The sequence below is a fragment of the Sapajus apella genome, unplaced genomic scaffold (genome assembly GCF_009761245.1).
Source record: "Sapajus apella isolate SASKATOON/1434 unplaced genomic scaffold, GSC_monkey_1.0 scaffold9, whole genome shotgun sequence".
NCBI lineage: Eukaryota > Metazoa > Chordata > Mammalia > Primates > Cebidae > Sapajus > Sapajus apella.
Window position 1 is genome coordinate 7671301 of NW_022436949.1, and position 19991 is coordinate 7691291.

Here is a 19991-nt window from a genome sequence, read left to right on the forward strand (position 1 = left end):
TTATTCACCTGTTTTTCATTACCTTAATTCCCATCTCTAAAACCATTTGAAATATGGTACCTAGCAAGGGACTCTTTTTCTTCTTTGTACTAAGTTATTAGCAAAGAGATATGTTTAAACCATCTGGCCTGGGTGTTCTTTAGGACCTCACATTCGTAGCAGCCAGTTGGACGTCTTAGTCTGTGCTGGGGTTTCCTAATCCCTATACCAATTCCTGCTCCAAGAGAGGGACATGGATTTTAAGCTGCCAATCAATATTTTTGCCAGTTGAGATGAAATATAAGGGGTAAAAGAAAAAAAGTTAACATCAGACCAGAGCTCAAATTGGGCAAGACTACAAAGAATTTTTCTAGAAAGTTTTCCCAGAAGGAGCTAATTACTGTGGGATGAAGTAATCTTCATGTTTGGCTTGAATAACCACAGAAATAACAAAATGCAAATATTTTAAAAATAATGGGAAAATGGAAGAAAATCTTTTGATTATACTCTTGGTGATCTTACTTAAAAAATAAAAGAACACCGAGTGTATGTATAAATGTGTATACCTACACATACACATTAGTAGAAAGAGAAACATAAGAAATAGACTAAAAATGTACTTATTTTGCGCATAGTTGTAGAGCAAGGCAAGTCCTGAATGTAATGTAAAGGTTACACCACAGAATAAGATAAACAGAGTCTCTACTCTGATATAGCCTAAATTTTAGTGGGATAGACAGATAAGTAAAAGCTAAAGCAATAAATCAATAAGTAACTACCAGCTGTGATAGTGATTGAAAGTAAAAACGAGGAATTGTTTACACTGGACATTCAGAAAAGGCTTGTCTGAGAACTAAAGAAAATGGGGTCAGCTATGTCAGGAGCAGGGAGAGAGGTTTCCAGATAAAGGGAATAGCAAATACAATGGCCCTAAAATAGAAAGAATGTAGATTGTTCTAGAACTGTCAAAGGTCAGTGAGCCTGGTGAAGAATGGTGTGAAATGAGGAAGTAGTGGTCATAGGCCAGATCATTTAGGGCCTTATAAGCCATGCAGAGGAGTGAGATTTTACTCTAAATTCAAAGGGAACTTATGTTTTCAAAACATCACCCTTGTGGCTATGTGAGGAATAGATATAAACAAGCTAACGTGGACATCAGAAGCTGAGTAGAAAAATAAAAGCCTATTGTGCTGTCTCAGGCTAGAGATGATAGTGGCTTAGAGCAGAGGCTGGCAAAAGACATAAAGAATAACAGACAGATTTTGGTGGTAGAATGAAAATGACTTCAAGCTGAATTCTATGCGGAGGCTGAAGGATTGGATGAAGCAAGGAAACCTCTTGGGTTGAGTGTTTGATATGAGAACATGGTGCCATGTATTGAAATGAGAAACCTGACAAAGATCTGTGTGTTGAGAGGATCAGGAGATTGGTTTTGAACATGCGGTCTGAGATGTCTCTAAGAAATTCAAGTAAAGATGTGATTTAGAAAATTAGGCCTATGAGTTTGAGCTAGATATTATAATATTTTATATTTATTATGTCTATAAAGCCAATCACATTCTGTAATTAGCCTAAATATATCAATATATACAACATGAAGGATTATGCTTAGTAATGTAATTCTTTAATTTTACAGAGCTGAAATAAATCTCAGACCTTTTCAAGTCATTTTTCATGTTTAATTGTCCAAACACAAACAATACCATTTAATTTTTTACAGCTTCATGCTTTCTAATTTTTGAATATTTGAGTTCTCCATTATAAAAATATTTCTGATGTAGCTACAGAAGGAGGGAGAGGTCTAAAATTTATGGAGCACTTACAATAAAACAGGCAGAAACAACATAACATTATTTCATTTAAATTCATCTTCTAAGATTACTTCCTTTTAGCAGGTGAAGAAGCTGAGGTTCAAAGCATTTACATTAACTTGTCCAGTGACATATGATCAGGATTCAAAGCCAAGCTTTCTTTTGGTATTAAAGGCCACATCCCATCTTTACAGAAGATGCAAAGCCCATAGCGTATCCTTTTGTTTCTCTTTGTTTCCATATTTTTTCCCCACTGTTCTTATATCTCTTTTACTGTTTGACCCAACTGAATAAAACAAACACTTGGAGCATCCCCTGGGTTTGTATTACTGCTGACTGCATTTCTGCTGGGTTTTGGACATGCTCTGTTCTTCACCTCCACCATTTCATGGTCTTCTGCCATTGTCTCAGCTGCTTAATAACAAGAAATTCCCCATATCCCTTCTTCTCAAAATGTCATAAATAGCTGCTATTGCCTGGGCAATTTTCTGGACTTCCACATCCAGTGAGAATTGGCTGTTACTTAAACTTAATTTTCTCCTGGCCGTAATCCACAGGAAACTATATTCACTAACTCTGAGGCTTGCTTCGTGGAACAAACAACTTGATTTTCTTCCTCTTTGCTTTCTTTTGTGTTTTCTGACTCTATTTCCCATTCTCTTATTTTGCTTTTAATTTCATTATTTTCTTTTTATGTTGCTTTAAAAGGAATCTAATGCCCTTTTCTAGTCTCAGGTTTTTTCCCCGTATTTCTATTTTTTGCTAGTTGGAAGTGCACTATTTGAACCACTCAGTAATTATTTATTCATTTGTTTAAATAGACTAACAGCCTCAACACAGTACTTGATCATTCTATATCAGAAAAAATTGGTAGTTGTCATTGAGAGATATACCCATCTTAATTAGATATGTTAGTCAAAGGAACATCACATGATTCTTTTTAAAAAAATAAATTCCTCTGTAGCAATTTCTATGTGCCTGTCGCTGTTCCAAGACATGAGCTATTACTTAATCTTCCTATTCACTCTGAGATAGGTACTATTATTATCTTGTTACAGATGAAGAAACCACAGGAACAGAAACTCAGAATAGAAAATCTATATCAATTTTTACACATGAAAATAGAAACTGACCCTTATCACCTGACAGAAGTTTTATATTTGGGGTGCTATATGATGAAATAAAGAAAAACAGAAAATGGAGTCTTTTACTGTGCAAAGAAGTGTAATGCGCCCAGAAGAGGAGAGTTCCACAGGGAGAGAACTGAGGAAGGAGACATGGCTTACTCTGTGTGCAGGAAAGGCAGCTAGCTATGAAGGAAGACTGACCTCCTTGTGAAGGTAGAAGTCTCTGGTGTCCTTCCTTTTGATAACAAAATAAAAATTTTATGTTAGCTAGAGACTTATCCTTTACTCTGCTAGTGCTCCACTAGAGCAATCTGCATTTACCTGTGTGATGTGATGTGCTTGTTGGAAGAGACCAAAGGAACATGGTGACCTCAGGGAAGATGGCATCGGCTTATTGAGTGGACCGTGGGTCACAGTTCCACGAGGTGATCAGCAGTACTGTGTGGCAATCTTAGAGGAGTATTCTAATGGAATGTAAGCCCAAACCTGGCAACCCTTATAGAATGGAGAATGCTCCCTTGAAAGGGGAAAAGAGGAAACTAGGCAACACTTGCATTTCATAATACGCATGAACTGTTCATAACATATGAGTATGATTTCACAGATAATCTTAAAGATAAGCCCAGTAATAATATGACATCCTGATAACATTGTAAGTTAACAACAACAACAAAAAAAAACCCCACAAATTCACTGGTAGCCTAACACCAGTGAAACACATACACCTCTTTATTGAGAGTGACTGCTTTATCAGTAGCAACATGGTTGAGTTCTGTTTGGACCACAATATAGGCATGAACTAAAGTCTATTGTTTGGAAAATGATAGATCAAATGAAAATAAGCCTGCACTATAACCTTAACCAAAGAATGCAAAATAAACTAGATTGATAATGATGAAGTGAACAGTGCTATATAATTAAAGAGTAAGACCAGTAGTGAAGAAAATTATGACTAACTCAGCATAATACTATTGATACACTGATGATAAAGGGTATTTTCAAAAAGCAAGAAGAATTTCAAGTATCTGCAATGCATAAATAGTAAACATTTTGCAAATTTGTTTAAAAGCCAGTAGAATATTAGAGTCCCAGTAAATTCCAAAATAAGTTTAATTTATTTTATGGATACCACATTGCATTAATTCTTAATAACTACTTAAGAATTATTAATGGTCTTAGAAATGTTTTGGGCGGCATGTAACAGAAAACTCCAGCTGATATTGACCTAAGCCATATGAATTTTTACTGTTTATGTAACAAAAGCCTGGAGGCATATAATTTGAGGATTAGATCAGCAGCTCCAGATTTTAGGGTGCTTTGTTGATGTCTTTGTGATTATCTTGGACGTCCCTACAGCACCTAGCACCACGATCTCGGCCTCAAAATTTAAAGACAAGCAAGAGTGAGGCCAGAGTAGTAAGAGAGCTCCTCCCACAGGTCTGTTCTGTTAATCAGGAACAGGCTTTCCTAGAAGCCTGCCCATGACACCTCTTCTCCGTGTTGTCTGTGATACTCCAGGGCTGCTCATTTTGGCCAGAACTGGGTCCATGGGCATGCAAGCTACAAGGGAGACCAGGAAAGTAAATATATAGTTCCCTCTACCCCCCACCCCAGCTTCTAGAGAGGGAGAGATGAACAAGGAAGAAGGAAGTTGGAAACGGGTGTTGGACATCATTAATAAATGTTGGCCATGTTTTCTGTCTTAGTCAATGTGGGCTTCTGTGTCAAAATACCTTAGCCTGGGTAATTTATAAACAATAGAAATATATTGTTCACAGTTCTGGAGAATGAGAAGTTCAAGATCAAGGTGCCAGCTGATTTGGTGTCTGGTGAGTAACTATTCCTCATGGGTGTGTCCTCACATGGTAGAAAGGGGAAATAAGCTCCCTTAGGACTCTTTTTAAAGGGCACTAATCCCACTCATGAGGGTAAAGCCCTCTTGAAATAATCACCTCCTAAAGGCTGCACATTTTAATTTTATTGCATTGGGGATTAGGCGTCAACAAATGAATTCTCAGGGGATGGAAACATTTAGACCATGGGATTTTCCATGTTTAAAAGCTCTTATTTTCTCTGAATTTCTTCCAACCTAAAGTCGAGACTTATATGGCAGGCCTTTCATGTGCCTACTCTAGCCTTTTCCCCACCTTCTCCCATAGGCGACTGAGGTTCTGACCATTGTAAACCAACTGCAGTTACTACACCTCAGCATCCGGCCCTATACATCTACATCTTAGCTTTTCTATTCGCTCTCAAAAGAAACAGTCTGTGAAGTATTTTCCAGCCTTCTCTATAACCCCAGGAAAGATCCCTGCTTTCCGTGGCACACTGTATTCTCCTAAATCACTTGATCACATTGTTTTGTATCTGTTTATTTGTCAATCTTCCTTGCCAAACTCCAAAGGGAATTTTATTACGCTTACTTTAGGGCAGCACCTTACACGCTGCCAGGCATGTAATAATAGCTTCCTAAAGACTTCTTGAATGAAGGAATGCATGGATGAAAACATAAATCTTTGGCCAGGTGCAGTGGCTCATGCCTGTAATTCCAGCACTTTGAGAGGCTAAGGCAGGGTAGATCACTTGAGGTCAGGAGCTCCAGACCAGCCTGGCCAACATGGTGAAACCCCATCTCTACTAAAAATACAAAAATTAGCTGGGCATAGTGGCATGTGCCTGTAATCCCTGCTACTCAGGAGGCTGAAGCAGGGGAATCGCTTGAACCCAGGAGTCAGAGGTTGCAGTGAGCCAAGGTTGCACCACTACACTCCAGCCTGGGCAACAGAGCGAGACTCTGTCTAAAAAAATGAAAGAAAGAAAATATAAATCTCTGGATATTACTCAGTCCTTGCTGTCCTATGTGTGAATGTCCTGGATATAGGCATGATTTTCTTTCCTTTCTCTTTTCTTCTGCAGTTTTGCCCTCCTGCACATTTTCCCCTGGACGCCCATCTTACTTGTGGGGCACAGCACCAAGGGGCTGCTCCTTCTCTGGGCTGCTGATTTGTCCATTGTCAGTCCTCTGTAGGCTGCCTCCTAAGCCTCGGGTGCAGTCTGACACCTTGCTGCATTTCCTCTCTCTGCATTTACAGAGCATCTCCTCAGTGTTGTCTGCCTGTGATACTACAGGGCTGCTCAATCTCAAAAAGGCCCTGTCCACTAAAGTAAGCCCATTTCTTACTTCATCACTTGGTCACCAACTGTCTTTGCTGATCACATTTTTTTCACTATATCCTCTAATAGGAGAGAATATTTTTCTTTATCAGAAAACATTTTGTTATAAAAGAATACAACTGATTTCCTATTTGAAGATTTTCACCACACCCAAAAGAGAACACACAGTTCCTAAGGTTCTCCCAAGTTTCCTTACTTGCCTTGCCCCTTTATTCCTGGGGAGGAGGGGTGGGAGGAGAGAGTTCAGCAGGAAACATTTCATTCTTTCCTAGCTCTTATTTATTTATAATTTTGGAAGTAATGCTCCTCTTCTTAAATTTCTCACTGACTTTCAAATAGGTAAATACTGATTTCTTTAGACTTCTGATCTAATATATTCTACACAATATGAATCTGAGGTTCAATTTCTAGGTGGGTGGGTAAGAGGCGAAAAGCTTTGTATACTCAGAACTCAGAATGGAGAACAAGCTAAAAGATCTGCCAGTGTACAGGGGAACAGAACATGTGTAGAGGGCTCAGGAGTGCAGGCTTCTCTGCTACAACATGAGCTTTCACAACTTGAACTGACTTTCATATGATTGATTCATTAGGGAACAATGTATTTTATAGATTGCATTGGCTATAATTGGATAGAGATTGGGAATTAACACCAATCAGAGCAAAACTGCTGTTCTGGTTGCAGCCAAGTTTGTTTAAATGGCTGGGTGATAAGAAGATGGCTGATGAAGGTGATAAGTGCTGTCTTTAGATAAGCACTGAGCTAATTGGTAGTTCTGGAGGTTACTGAAAAAGAAAAGCAATTAGTTCTGCAGTGACACAGAACTGGCCTTCCAAAAATAAGGGGACATTTTTAGTTATTAAAATAGTGTGGGTAGGAGATTTACTGGCACTAAGTGCATAGAGACCAGAGATACTAAACTCCTTGCAATGCACAGGACAGGCCTACACAAGGAGAAACTGGCTTGCCACAAATCTAAAATGCCAAAAGTTGCACCTCCCTAATCTTCTCCTGCCCCAAGGACAGGTATACCAGCTGGAGAGAAAGCAATATTTGGGTTTACAGCTGTACATGGAATTATTAAAGGAAAGCCTTTATTCTGGACATCTTGAAGTCAAAATTCTATGGTTCCTTCACCATCTTTCTCACTGAAATAAAAATTGTTTTTCAAAGCTATTTTTTCTTTTATGTAACAAGAATTTTCTTAAGAAAACAACTGAAAATCTATTTCAGCAGGGCAGGTAGTAAAAGAGGAAGTACTTCCCAGTACTTGAATATTACAGATTCCCTTACCTAGAAGTGGAGTTTACTGTACTTGTCAGTTTTCTCCTCCACTTTGGGCAACATTTCAATTCAAAAGAAAACTATGCTGTGTGAGAGGGAAATGTTGGCCAACTTATGCTTCTTTTAGATGGTGTAAGTAAATCTGAAGTATCTTTAATTTGCCTTCACTTTAGAATAAAATTTAGCTTACTATACTTACTCTTAGCACTTAAAAAAACACATCTTTCCAATGAAAACTCAATGCTCATGTTGATAGTCCATTTTAAAAGTTAATCTTTTTTTCCTCTGGTTATTTCTAAGATTTTCTCATGACTTATAAATTTGATTACTTTATCCTGCAATTACACTATGTGTCTAAGAATGGATTTGTTTCATTTATTTTGCTCAGAATAATGTATGCTTCTTTAGCCTGAGATCTCGTGTCTTTGTTTTATTCTGGAATTCTCTTAGACATTTATCTTCATATACCAATCTTTTCATTCTATTTTCTATTTCTCTTAACTCCTCTTTCAAATTTTCTATGCTATCATTTCTCTGTGCTGTGTTCTGGGTTATTTTCATAGCTTTATCTTCAATTCACTAATTTTTTCTTCTGCTGTATCTAAACAGTTGTTTAACAAGTCTATCAAAGGCTTATTTTTAAGTGACTGTTACTTCCTTTCTGTTGCTTTTGAATGGTCCAAATTCCTTCAGCTTTAAAGTTTTATTCATCAAAAACCCTGTCTCTTTGAACACCTTAATTGTTTATATTAAACCCCCTTTAGATTGCTATATTATCATAGTTGTGAAATCTCTATTTTTTTAGGTTTCCTGTTTCCCACTATATTCTCTGTAAATTCTTTTTATCAGTTCACCTTCTATAAGATATTTTTCCTAGCAGTATCATATAAGCCCTAGAGGTTTCCCTTAGGGAAATTTTCCCATGGCCTCTCTTGAGGTTCTGAGCTATCATGTTTCCCAGTTTAAGATTTCTGCATAATGTGAGTAATATAAATTTAGATACTTTCACCTGAGCATAGATTTGACTTTTCCATGTACACTCCTCCATATCCCCAACCAGATGGGCTGTATCTGGACTCTGTTTAAAGTCTATTGGCCTCATAAACTTTATGGAAAATTCTTCCTTGCTTCTTACTTTGGGCAATGAATCTAGTTCTTGCTGGGTACAGGCTCTGCACCTTGAGCCTTATCTCCACAAAGTGTTAAAGCCTGGACTATGGTATCCTTGTACCTCATAGGAAACGAAGCTTTAATTCCTCTTTACTTGGAGTCTTCTTCATTTATGCAACCTGGATTTGTGTGTGTGTGTGTGTGTGTGTGTGTGTGTAGGTTAGATACATGCTATTAAAATATTTTAAATGTTCTATCTAGATTTCTATGTTTTTTGATTTTTTGCTTTTCTGGAGGAGTGAAAAAATTTCCCCTTCTGCTTAGTCCACCCTTTGGACTGGATGTCATTCCAGGTCTTCTTGTCTTTACCACAAAAATAATTTTCACTCTGGTACAGATTAGAGGCTCAAGAAATTGTTGTTGAATTGTTATATAATTAAATTTTATAGCATGCTTTGGCTGAGTTGAACCTTGTATAAAGGAGCTTTAAATCACCCTTAAGAGAAATACATAAAGCAAGAGGTGAATACTGTTTCTGATAGTGTGTCAATTTGCTTATTCATTTTGTAGTGGATGTTTCTTTCTCTTTTTCACTATGGAATTGCCTGTTAGGCTTATCTGAGAAATTTATTTTTTATAGTTCTACAATTAACAGGAAGAGTTTTGGGCTTTGGTTTCGGCAGATTCTGGGTTTAAATTTCAACTATGCCACGCTCAAATGTTCAAGCCACATCATAGGGGCTCAACAATCACTTGTTGAAGGAATAAATGAATGGATGGATGATTTAGTTGAGGATCAGTTCCTCTTATGCAAAATGTGGCTAATAATAGTAACCACCCTGTAGGGCTTTAGAATTAAGTGAGCTCATCTCTGCAAAAAACCTAGCATAGCGTTAACTATTATTATTATTTCATATACTTACTTGAAATGCATATTTCAGGGCCTGGACATAGAAGAATTAAATAATTAATCATTCTCTTAACTTCTTTTACTTTTCCCGTTACTTTCATTCTTCATACCTTCTTTTGAAAAATGTCTACTCTTGGCTGGGCATGGTTGCTCGTGCCTGAAATCCTAGCACTCTGGGAGGTTGAAGCAGGAGGATCACTTGAGACCAGGAGTTCAAGACCAGCCTGGGAAACATAGTGAGACCGCGTCTCTATTAAAATAAAAAGCAAAGGAAAAATAATCTACTCTTTATAGAGCCATGCTGATATATGTCATTAAGAATCCAATCTGAATTCATAGTTCTATGATTTTCCCCATATTTCCAAAAAAAATCTGACATTTTTAATATATTAATAACATTGGAATCGTTGTTCTCCAGGTAAGTATTTATTACATTATTAGAAAAATTAAATCAAGAAGGGAGAGCCAAGTAGAGGTCTGGCACCACTGCACCAGTGAAAATATCATATTATTCTAAAGGAGGAAAGGTTTCTCTGACTTAATAGATATTAAAAACCAGGAAGAAATAAAAACACAAATTTCCTGGAGGTCATTCTAATTTTCACTGATTACTTTTTAAAAGGGAGTTAAAATATCTTAAAGAAAATTAGATCATATAGTTTTGTGCTATTATTTTCCCTTTAATATTCAACTGTAATTTATATAATTTAAACTATAAGTTTTTAGAATTCTATTGTTTCCTTGGTTGATAATAAATACAGAAACTTATAGTGCCATCTTGTGAAAAAGATGCAGAATTGCATTACACTAATTCATTTGTGTAAGTTGAAATATAGCAGGGGAAAGGGATATAGAGCTAAAAGTTGTGCGTCATAAAGATTAATCAGCATATTTCTGTTAACTTAGCTAGATTTATTGTTAAAAAACAGAATTTAGATGGATTTTCCACCCGCTCAAATATTTCTGTGGCATGGACAATAGCCAGAAAAGAAACGGTAATATATTGAGTTGAAATTGTGCAAGCAGAACTACCAAATTTCAGAACATTTTTATTCCGAAGGGAAAAAGGAGAAGAAGAGCCTGATGCTCTGAATTTCAAAGGTGTGTATATGATTGAACAAAGATGTCGCTAAATGCAATGGAGGGGAGAGGGAGTGAACACCAGTACCATGTACTCATCAGAGCCTACACAAGGTAGGGACACCCTCTAGTTGTCATAGAAAGAGAATCTGGAAGCTGACAGAGGTCACTGCAACTTACAGGAAAGAATTATTTCTTATGAATGAAAGTGATTCCCAATTATTTACTTTGCTTGGTCATAGGAGGATACGGGAAACATTTGTTCTTAGGCTCAATGTGAAGCACATTACAGGTAATTTCGAGGCCCTTGGAAGGATCTGAATAAATAGACAAAAGTGGCTACTTGCCTACTGACTCAGACACACTGTCCTTGACTGCTTTTCATATTGAAACACCCCACACGTATGTATGTTGGAAATAGTTATACATTTTCAACAGGATAGTACAGATATCTGGTAAAGGCACTAATAAAGAATTTGTATTTGAGGTTTTATTTTTTGTTTTGTTTTTGTTTTTTAGACAGGATCTTACTCTGTCATCCAGGCTGGACTGCAGTGGCATGATCTTGGCTCACTGCAAACGCCACCTTCCACTTTCCAGGTTCAAGCCATTCTTGTGCCTCAGCCTCCCAAGTAGCTGGGACTGCACGCATGCACCGCCCCACCCGGCTAATTTTTGGATTTTTAGTAAAGACAGTTTTCACCATGTTGGCCAGGCTGGTCTCGAACTCCTGACCTCAAGTGATCTGCCTGGCTTGGGCTCCCAATGTGCTGGGATTACAGGTGTGAGCCACCACATTGCCCATTTATTTGAGGTTTTATAGAGGGCCAAATGAAAAGGACAAAGGAAGATTGTTTTTGTTAGAATAGGCTGATAGAAAATGAAGATGAGGAAAACAAAATCCGGGAAATAGAGATGGGTAGGGGGATGGGAGGGGATTAAGTGAGGTAAAGAGATGGCAATAGCATTTGAAACAGAATCTCATTTTTTATGATATCATTCTGATGGCCAGGAAGTATGTTGAAGAAAATACTAAGGACAAAGAAAAGATGGGAGAATAGTAATAATGAAAGGCTTTAAAAAAAAAAAAAAAAAAAAAAGTTGATCATTCCCTTATGATCCTGCTCCTATTACCAATATTTTGTTTCTTGCTGTGTAATGGCCCATAGGAGTTGTCATCAGCAAAACAATTTAACTGCCTCTACTCCTTGCTATATGTCTAAGGAAGTGGTCATGCATATGTGGTAAGGCATGAAACTGGAGGAATTTTACTCCTAAAACCTTGCTTTGAATTTTCTTGCCTTCATGGATTTAACTTAGATCCTTTAATGCCATAATAATTTGGTTTCATATTGAATGTCCTTTGGGCTTTCATTGTCATGTATTTTTTTAAGAAGTTTTCTGTGAGTTCAAAATAATCCTTTTGGTGAAAAGGCAATTCAATTATAGTCACAGCATAAAAGAAACCCAATGTGATACAATTCTCTATCAAGATAAGATTTACTGCTAAACCCAGATGATTTTATAAAACCAAAATTTGTGTTTGCATTTTGAGACACTTGACTGAGAAGCTTGATCAGAACCTAACGTGTCAAATAAAAGTGGGTCTCTCATCTAAATAAGGCAGAGCTGAATTAAGAGTTTAAGTGACTCTTAGGGAAATAAGTTACCTTGGTGTGTCATCTAGGCAGGTTTGAAAGATGATTCTTAGATACTGGATCTGCCCTGATACCCTTCCACTCACAGGCAGAGGAGAAAATGTCCAGTTCTTTCCAAATCATGGAGGTTTCCCATGCCACAGGATTGCATGACACACACATTCCCAATCTTACCAGGAAGGTGAATAGATTGTATTACAATTCATTTTAAGAGGCACCATTCTCTGAAGCCCTGTTTATATTAAAATTGGTGCTGGCACTTAGTGGCAATGTGACCTTAACCTCTATAACCTCAGTTATATTTAACCTGAAAAATGAGGTATTAGTATCTATCTCATAGGCTGTTACGAGATAGCAATGCTTGGCATAATTTAAGCTTCCCCTAATGTGAGCTATTATTATTATGGACAAAGAATCAACATACTAATGAATAGGTTTACATGTATATGTTTAGATACTGCTAGTGATCATAAAGATGAGATAAAATTTGGCATTGTTTGCCTAGAAAATTGAATTTTCTGAAGTGATGACTAAGGATGAGATATTAGAGAAGCCAGGATGAAGGAATTCTGTAAAGGTTTAAGTGAAACAGAGGAAAGAAATAGCGGAGCAGAGAGATCCTTTCACAGACATGGACAGAAGAATATTACAGTTGACCCTTGAATAACATGACTTTGAACTGCATAGGTTTATGTATATGTGAAAAGTTTTCAATAAAATTTACACAGAGTATGCCTGCCTATCCTGCCTTCCCTTTTACCTCCTCCACAACTTCTGTCTCCCTACCTCCCACAGCAAGACCAACCCATCCTCTTCCTCCTCCTCCTCAGCCTACTTAACATGAAGATGATAAGGGTAAAGACCCTTCTGATGATCCACTTCCACTTAATTGAATAGTAAATACATGTTCTCTTCCTTATGATTTTCTTAATAACATTTTCTTTCCTCTAGTTTACTTTATTGTAAGAATACAGTGTATAATACCAAATATGTGTTCATTGACTGTTTATGTTATTGATAAGGCTTCCAGTCAACAGTAGGCTATTAGTAGTTAAGTTTGGGGGAAGTCAAAAATGATATTCAGATTTTCGAATACATGGGTATCGAAAATCTGTCAGTGGTATCAGCTTCCCAAACTCCCAGGTTGTTCAAGGATCAACTGTAGTTGTTAGTAGGTGCTTAGTAAATTTTTAGAGTGGGAATTGATGGCAGAGGTTCAGAATAGGACCAGAAATGCTTAAATGAATCAAGAGCAGCAAAGGGGAGGTTAGAGGTTGTTACTGAGGAATCAGCACAGACCAGAGAGATATGGGAAGCCCATACCTTTCATTCTCAGTTTCTCTCATATTTATCATAGCATCTGTAGCTATTTGTTGAACTTCATTGTTCATATTCCCATCATCCTCTATTGCTATTCAAAATGTGGTCCTAGGACTAGCCTCATGGGCCTTACCTGGGAGCCTGTTCGAAATGAAGGCACTCAAGCCCCATCCCAGAACTAAGCACTCACAAGTACATTTTTCACAAGATGCCGTGATGCTTCCTATGCATGTTAACAGATTGAGAAGCAGCACTTTAATAGACCTTAAGCTTCTAGCATGACTCCTGGCATGTAGTCAATGCTTAATGGAAATTTATTGAATGAATTAAGTTCAACAAATAGTTACAGAGGCTTATCTTCCTAGAGGCCACCAATAGTTATCTTCCTAGAGGCTACCAAATTGAGCTACAGGTAAAGATGAAGAAAGTAATTTCAACCCAAAACCAATGCCTTGAGCTAGAGCTAAACTTCTAGTGACTATAAAAACTAAGTAAAATCTGGGCTGGGCACAGTGACACATGTCAGTAACCCAAGCACTTTGGGAGGCTGAAGTTGGGAGATTGCGTGAGTTCAGGAGTTTGAGACCAGCCTGGGCAACATGGCCAAATCCCATCTCTACAAGAAAATACGAAGAAAAAAATTAGCTGGGCATGGTGGTGCACACTTCTTGTCCCAGCTACTTAGGAGAGTGAGGTGAAAGGATCGCTTGAGCTGGGGAGGTGGAGGATGCAGTGGGAGGATACAGCGCCATTTCACTCCAGGCTTGGTGCCAGAGCAAGGCTCTGTCTCAAAACAAACAAAATCTACCCTGGCTCAGAGATAAAAAGTATGGTGTGGAAAGAGGAAAGAACACAGTGATTTAAGATTGGAGCTAGAGGGCCGGGCGAAGAGGCTGACGCCTGTAATCCCAGCACTTTGGGAGGCCAAGGTGGGTGGATCACGAGGTTAGGAGATCAAGACCATACTGGTCAACATGGTGAAACCCTGTCTCAAAAAGGAAGAGAAAAAAAAAAAAAGATTGGAGCTAGAAAGCAATGGGACCCAGGAAAGGAAGGGCAGGAAACAGCCCACCAAAACCCTGGGGGGATAAATGAGAATCTTTCCACAACAGCTCGATATGTCAAGTTCCCAAACTATTACTTGTGTCCGACACTGAGGAAGATTGTGCATGCAGTGGGAAAGGCCTGGGTGGGAGGGACAGGCAATGTATTCATATCCTACTTCTAGGGGAGGAGAATTATCAGGGAACTTTGTTTAGACAATTGACTCAAGGATTTAAATTGCAAAAGCTTTACGTAGATGAGGCTCCAACTCACTTTACAGGGCTACATTTTTTAGGTGCACAAAGAAATTGCCACTTAAACAAGTAATAGTTAATCAGAATACCTGCTTTTTGAGTTGACCCTAACTTACTGGATATGCTGACACTGACTTTGAAGTATTCACTTAAAACATACATTTAAAATATTAATTTCATAGGCTTGCTTTAAAAAAAAAAGTATCCCTGTGTTTTAACTTAGCTTTGAAAAGACAGAATCATCTTTCATCTTTTACCTTGCATGTAACCTACCCATAATTCTTATCTAACCTTTGTTCACAATCTGTCTCACATAGATTTCTTCCCTTACATTTCTGAAGCCACTGCCTTGATTCAGGTCCCTGAAAGGAGGTAGCAAGACGATTTTCTCCTTTCTACCTTTAAAAAGTATATCTTTCTCTTTGAAAATGGTTCTTTTTTTTTTTTCCCCAGAAGCATGCCTAAAACAGTTTTCTAACTAGGAATTTGGTATCATGCTTGAACTTTGCAGTTGGGTAGAACTGGGCTTGACTTTCTGCACCATCCCTTGTTACATGTGTGACCATAAATTACTTAACTTCTCTGTCTCAGTTTCCTCATCTGTAAAATGGCAATAGCCATGGTATTTTTTCTCATAGAATTGTTAAGTAGAAGCAGGATAGTACATGTATGTAAAATAAATGCACATTGGTGGTTAGGAGCACAGACTCTAAAGCCAGACTGCTTGGTTAAATGTTTGGCTACCTACTAACTCTGTCTTTGGGCAAATTGTATCATCTGCCTAAGGCTCATCTGAAAAATGGAGATAATAATAGTACTTAGTTCATAGAAGTTTTATGAGGATTAAATGAGCAAAGTGCTTCATTGTGTCTGCTACATAGTAAGTGCTATACACGTTTCTTAATTTAATGATTGTGTTCAATAGTTGTTTTTCTATCTCCTGCCTTTAGTTTCATTACTATATCAATTCATCCCCGTTGTTTTCTTACACATCTCTCTAAAATATCCTTCTCAGCATCAGTTAGAATGTTGTGGTCACAAAAAACAGAAAATTTGACCAATAGTGGTTTAAACTAAAATATGTCTACTGGTTACTTAATTGGTCATCTAGGAGTAGGTGGATCCAATATTGTTGATTGAGCCGTTCAACAGTATCATCAAAGATCCAGCCTCCTTGAGTCTTCCCTCTTAGCCATTCTGAGTGTGTGAGAGAGATCCTTCCTTACGGAGCTAAGATTGCTGCTGAAGCTTATAAGTACCATATCCTCAACAGAATTACTCAACAGAATTCACAAGGGAACAAGGTGGAGAAGGTGGTAGCAAGATGATTTTCTCCTTTCTACCTTTAAAAAGGTATGTCTTTCTCTTTGAAAAATGGTTTGGTTTGGTTTGGTTTCTTTCTCCCAGAAGCATTAGGTGGATTTATTTTACAGCTTATTGCTCAGACTTGCGTCATATTGCCAGAGCTAGTGGTCAGCATCCATTAAAGCTATGCAGACCAAAACAAAGAATGGCTATTGGGGAGATAATTAACAGTGTGTGCTGTGTTTTCACTACATTACTTTCTTGCCCTGCTTCAAAACCCTTTCATGTCACCCATCACCTGTTGAAAGTGTTCTCACCTTGCTCGGCAGGTATCAAGACTCCTCCGTGAGGTAGCCCTTCCACTTTCCCAGTCTCATTGCCATGGGCCCCCTCTCTATAGCTCTACTGGTGCCAAATCATGCTTTCAGCTATTATATAACCATACATAACCATGACTTGTACTTTGCTGCAAGTACAAGTCTGAATTTATGGTCTGAATGTGTTCCCCCAACTTCACAGGTTGAAACTTAACTGCCAATGTGGCAGTATTAAGCAGTGGTCTTTCAGAGATGACAAAATCATGATGGTAGCTCCCCATGAGTGGGGTTGGTGAACTTACGAAAGAAGTTTGAAAGAGCATGCCAATGCTTTTTGCCCATCTGTCTGCAATGTGAGGACACAGTGTTCCTCCCCATCAGAGAAAGCAGGATTCAAGGTGCACCTTGGAAGCAGAGACTGGGCCTTCACCAGACACTGAACCTTCCGGCACCTTGATCTTGGACTTTTCCACCTCCAGAACTATGATGAATAAATTTCTATTATTTATAAATTGTCCAGTCTGTGGTGTTTTGTTATAACAGCAGGAATAGACTAAGACAGGCTCCCTTCATTGAGGAGGGGCAGTGGAACGCCAGTGGGAGTGATGAGGAATACTTTTGTGCCAACAATGCATACAAGTGTACCTCCTTATCCTCTTTCCCCACCATCCCACTGGCTGCATCCTCTTTGTAGCACCTTCTTTGGATGTTTAGCTGCACCCTCTTCATGATAATTTAAACTTTGGATGTTTCGATATGGCAAACACTCTAAAATATGTGTTCTTGTTGTCCCATATCAGCAGTAGTAACATCACCCAAAAACTTGCTAGAAAGGCAGACTCCTGAGCCCCAATCCAAATCTACTGAATCAGAAACTCTGCGGAGGGGGCTGATATAGTTTGTATGTTTGTCCCCTCCAAATCTCATGTTGAAACATAACCTCAAATGTTGGAGGTGGGACTTAATTGGAGTTATTGGATCGGGGGCAGATCCTTCATGAATGCCTTAACACCATCCCCTAGGTTTTTTTTTTTTTTTTTTTTTTGAGACGAAGTTTCACTCATGTTACCCAGGCTGGAGTGCAATGGCGCGATCTCAGCTCACCGCAACCTCCGCCTCCTGGGTTCAGGCAATTCTCCTGCCCCAGCCTCCTGAGTAGCTGGGATTACAGGCACGCGCCACCATGCCCAGCTAATTTTTTGTATTTTTAGTAGAGACGGGGTTTCACCATGTTGACCAGGTTGGTCTTGATCTCTTGACCTCGTGATCCACCTGCCTCGGCCTCCCAAAGTGCTGGGATTACAGGCTTGAGCCACCGCGCTCGGCCCCCCTTTGGTTTAGAGTGAGCTCTCACTTCATGGAAGATCTGGTTGTTTAAGAGTCTGGGATCTCCCGCTTTGTTTCTTGCTCCCTCTCTCTTGCTTCCTCTCTCGCCATGTAAAGTGCATTCTCCCACTTTTCCTTCCACCATGAGTAAAGGTTCCCTGGAGCCCCACCAGAAGCTGAGAAGGTACCAGCACCATGCTTCCTGCTCAGCCTGCAGAACTGTGAGACAATTAAATCTCTCTCTTTTTAATTAATTACCCAGCCTCAGGAATTTCATTATAGCAGTAGAAGAATGGACTAACACAGGGCCTAGCAATCTGTGTTTTAATGAGCCCTGCATACGCTTCTGATGCATGCTGGAGTTTGAGAGCCACTGTTCTAAGAGAAGGAGAAGACACAAAATGAGAGAAACCTGAGTCCCTGAGTGTTACGTGGAATAAGGCTGGAAATATGAATCTGGAGCTTAGGAGACAGTTTTGGGGGGAGATTATCAGCTTAGTATGATATTTAAAGCCATAAGTATGGGTAAGATAACCTAAGGGGAGGGTTAGTGAAAGAAAAAGGAGGGGACCTAGGATTGAGGCATCCATAATTTTGACATTTAGAGGGAGGGAAGAGGTAGAGTAGCCTACAAAGGAAGCTGAGAAGTTGTGGCTAGAGAGGTAGAAGGCAAACCAAGAGCTGAGAATGTGATGTTATGGAAGTCAAGAGGTTAGAGTGCTTCAGGGAGGAAGCTGGGGTCCCCTCTGCTGAAGTCAGAGATTCTCTCCTCCTCACTGATTAGCGCCATTGCATATTTTGGAGAATGGACTCTGACTCAACAGTGGATCTGAGAGAATAAAAAGTAATCCTATGCTCCCTTGCCAATGTTTGGCACAAAATTAACCAGAGGCCCAATTCTGGCAAGAAGCATAGTAAAGCCTTCTGAGAAAATCCTTTCTTTGTCTTACTAGACAGCCACAGGAAGCCAGTGACTTTCTCTCCCACTGGATGTAAATAGTAGCACTGACTATAATTGGCAGCCATTTTACAACGACGAAGTGATCATGAGGATACCATTTTAAGACCATACATTTCCACATCTGTAAAATGGGGATAACGCTAGCATCTACATCATAAAGGATGAAGCTGGCACTTTAGACTCCAATTCAGACATTAAAGTAACTGAAGTCCTTGGCAACATGGTTGAGCTGCCGAATCTATCAAACCAAACTTTCTATTATGCAAGTTAATACGTTTCCTTGTTGTTTAGTCAGTTGTTTAATTTAAGGTTTCTGTTACTTGTAGCTGGAAGCAGCTTATCTGATACAGTGATATATGAAGACTGCTTCTATTTTTAATTGTCAGAGAGTCACTGATTTATTTCAAATTCTCAAGAAAGATTATTTGTATGAAGTATTGTTCAATGAGTTTTGTAAAGCACTTTTCTAATAAAATGGAATCAGCAACCTAATCTTATAAGACAACAAAAAAATCAGCTTAGGAATAATGGATTAAGCATTTTACTTATCTGAAAATGAATATATATTTCCTATTAATGCATTCTACAATTCAAGTCATATTTTAATATTAAAGCCTCACTGAAACTAATTTTTTGAACTCTCATTTGGCATAAAAGATGCAAATATTGAAAGTCTATGTCTTATCCTTCCCTCAACCTTGAGCAACTGTAGGGATTGAAAATTAGGTCTATGGAAAGAACATCTTGAATATTAAATATGCAAAATACTATAAACATGAAAATATATCCCCACAAAGTCAATGGTTTGACTGGTTGAAATATTGATATCTTAATTTCATTTAGAAAGTTGATTTATTAAAATACAATGAAGCTTAATACTTCAAATTAATTTTATTTACTACTGAAACACTGAGGTCTTAGAAAGAATGTTAATTTAGAAATCAGGAGCTTTATGTATTATTTGTTCTATCCCTGCCACCAGTTGTGTGGTCTCAGGAACATAATTAACTTCTTGTTACCTTCTCTAGCAAAGTGAGGAGAGGTTGGTAGCCTGTGGAGTTCTAGTTTTCTAATTCAATAATTTAAATTATGTCTTAAATTTCTAAAGTAAAAATAACTATAGACACATTTTTATAAACATGTTATATGTTATCTGTTTTTCAATTCCAAATTGAAAACTCTGTTTTCAATTCCAAATTGGTAATTGCTTCTAATTCATAACTTGGTCTCTTTTCAAACGTTTCTATTTGGAATTATTTACTATGAGCAGGTAGGAAGCTTCCATATAGATGAGTTTTAATTGACATACTTGCATACTATGCCCTGGCAAGAC

General features: G+C 38.3%; 1 long non-coding RNA gene across 1 annotated transcript in view; it reads left to right on the top strand.

The window, feature by feature from the left end:
* The window catches only part of LOC116551264, a 122846-nt gene that overhangs the window by 68550 nt on the left and 34305 nt on the right, over positions 1-19991 (top strand). The gene's annotated exons all lie outside the window — the stretch shown is intronic.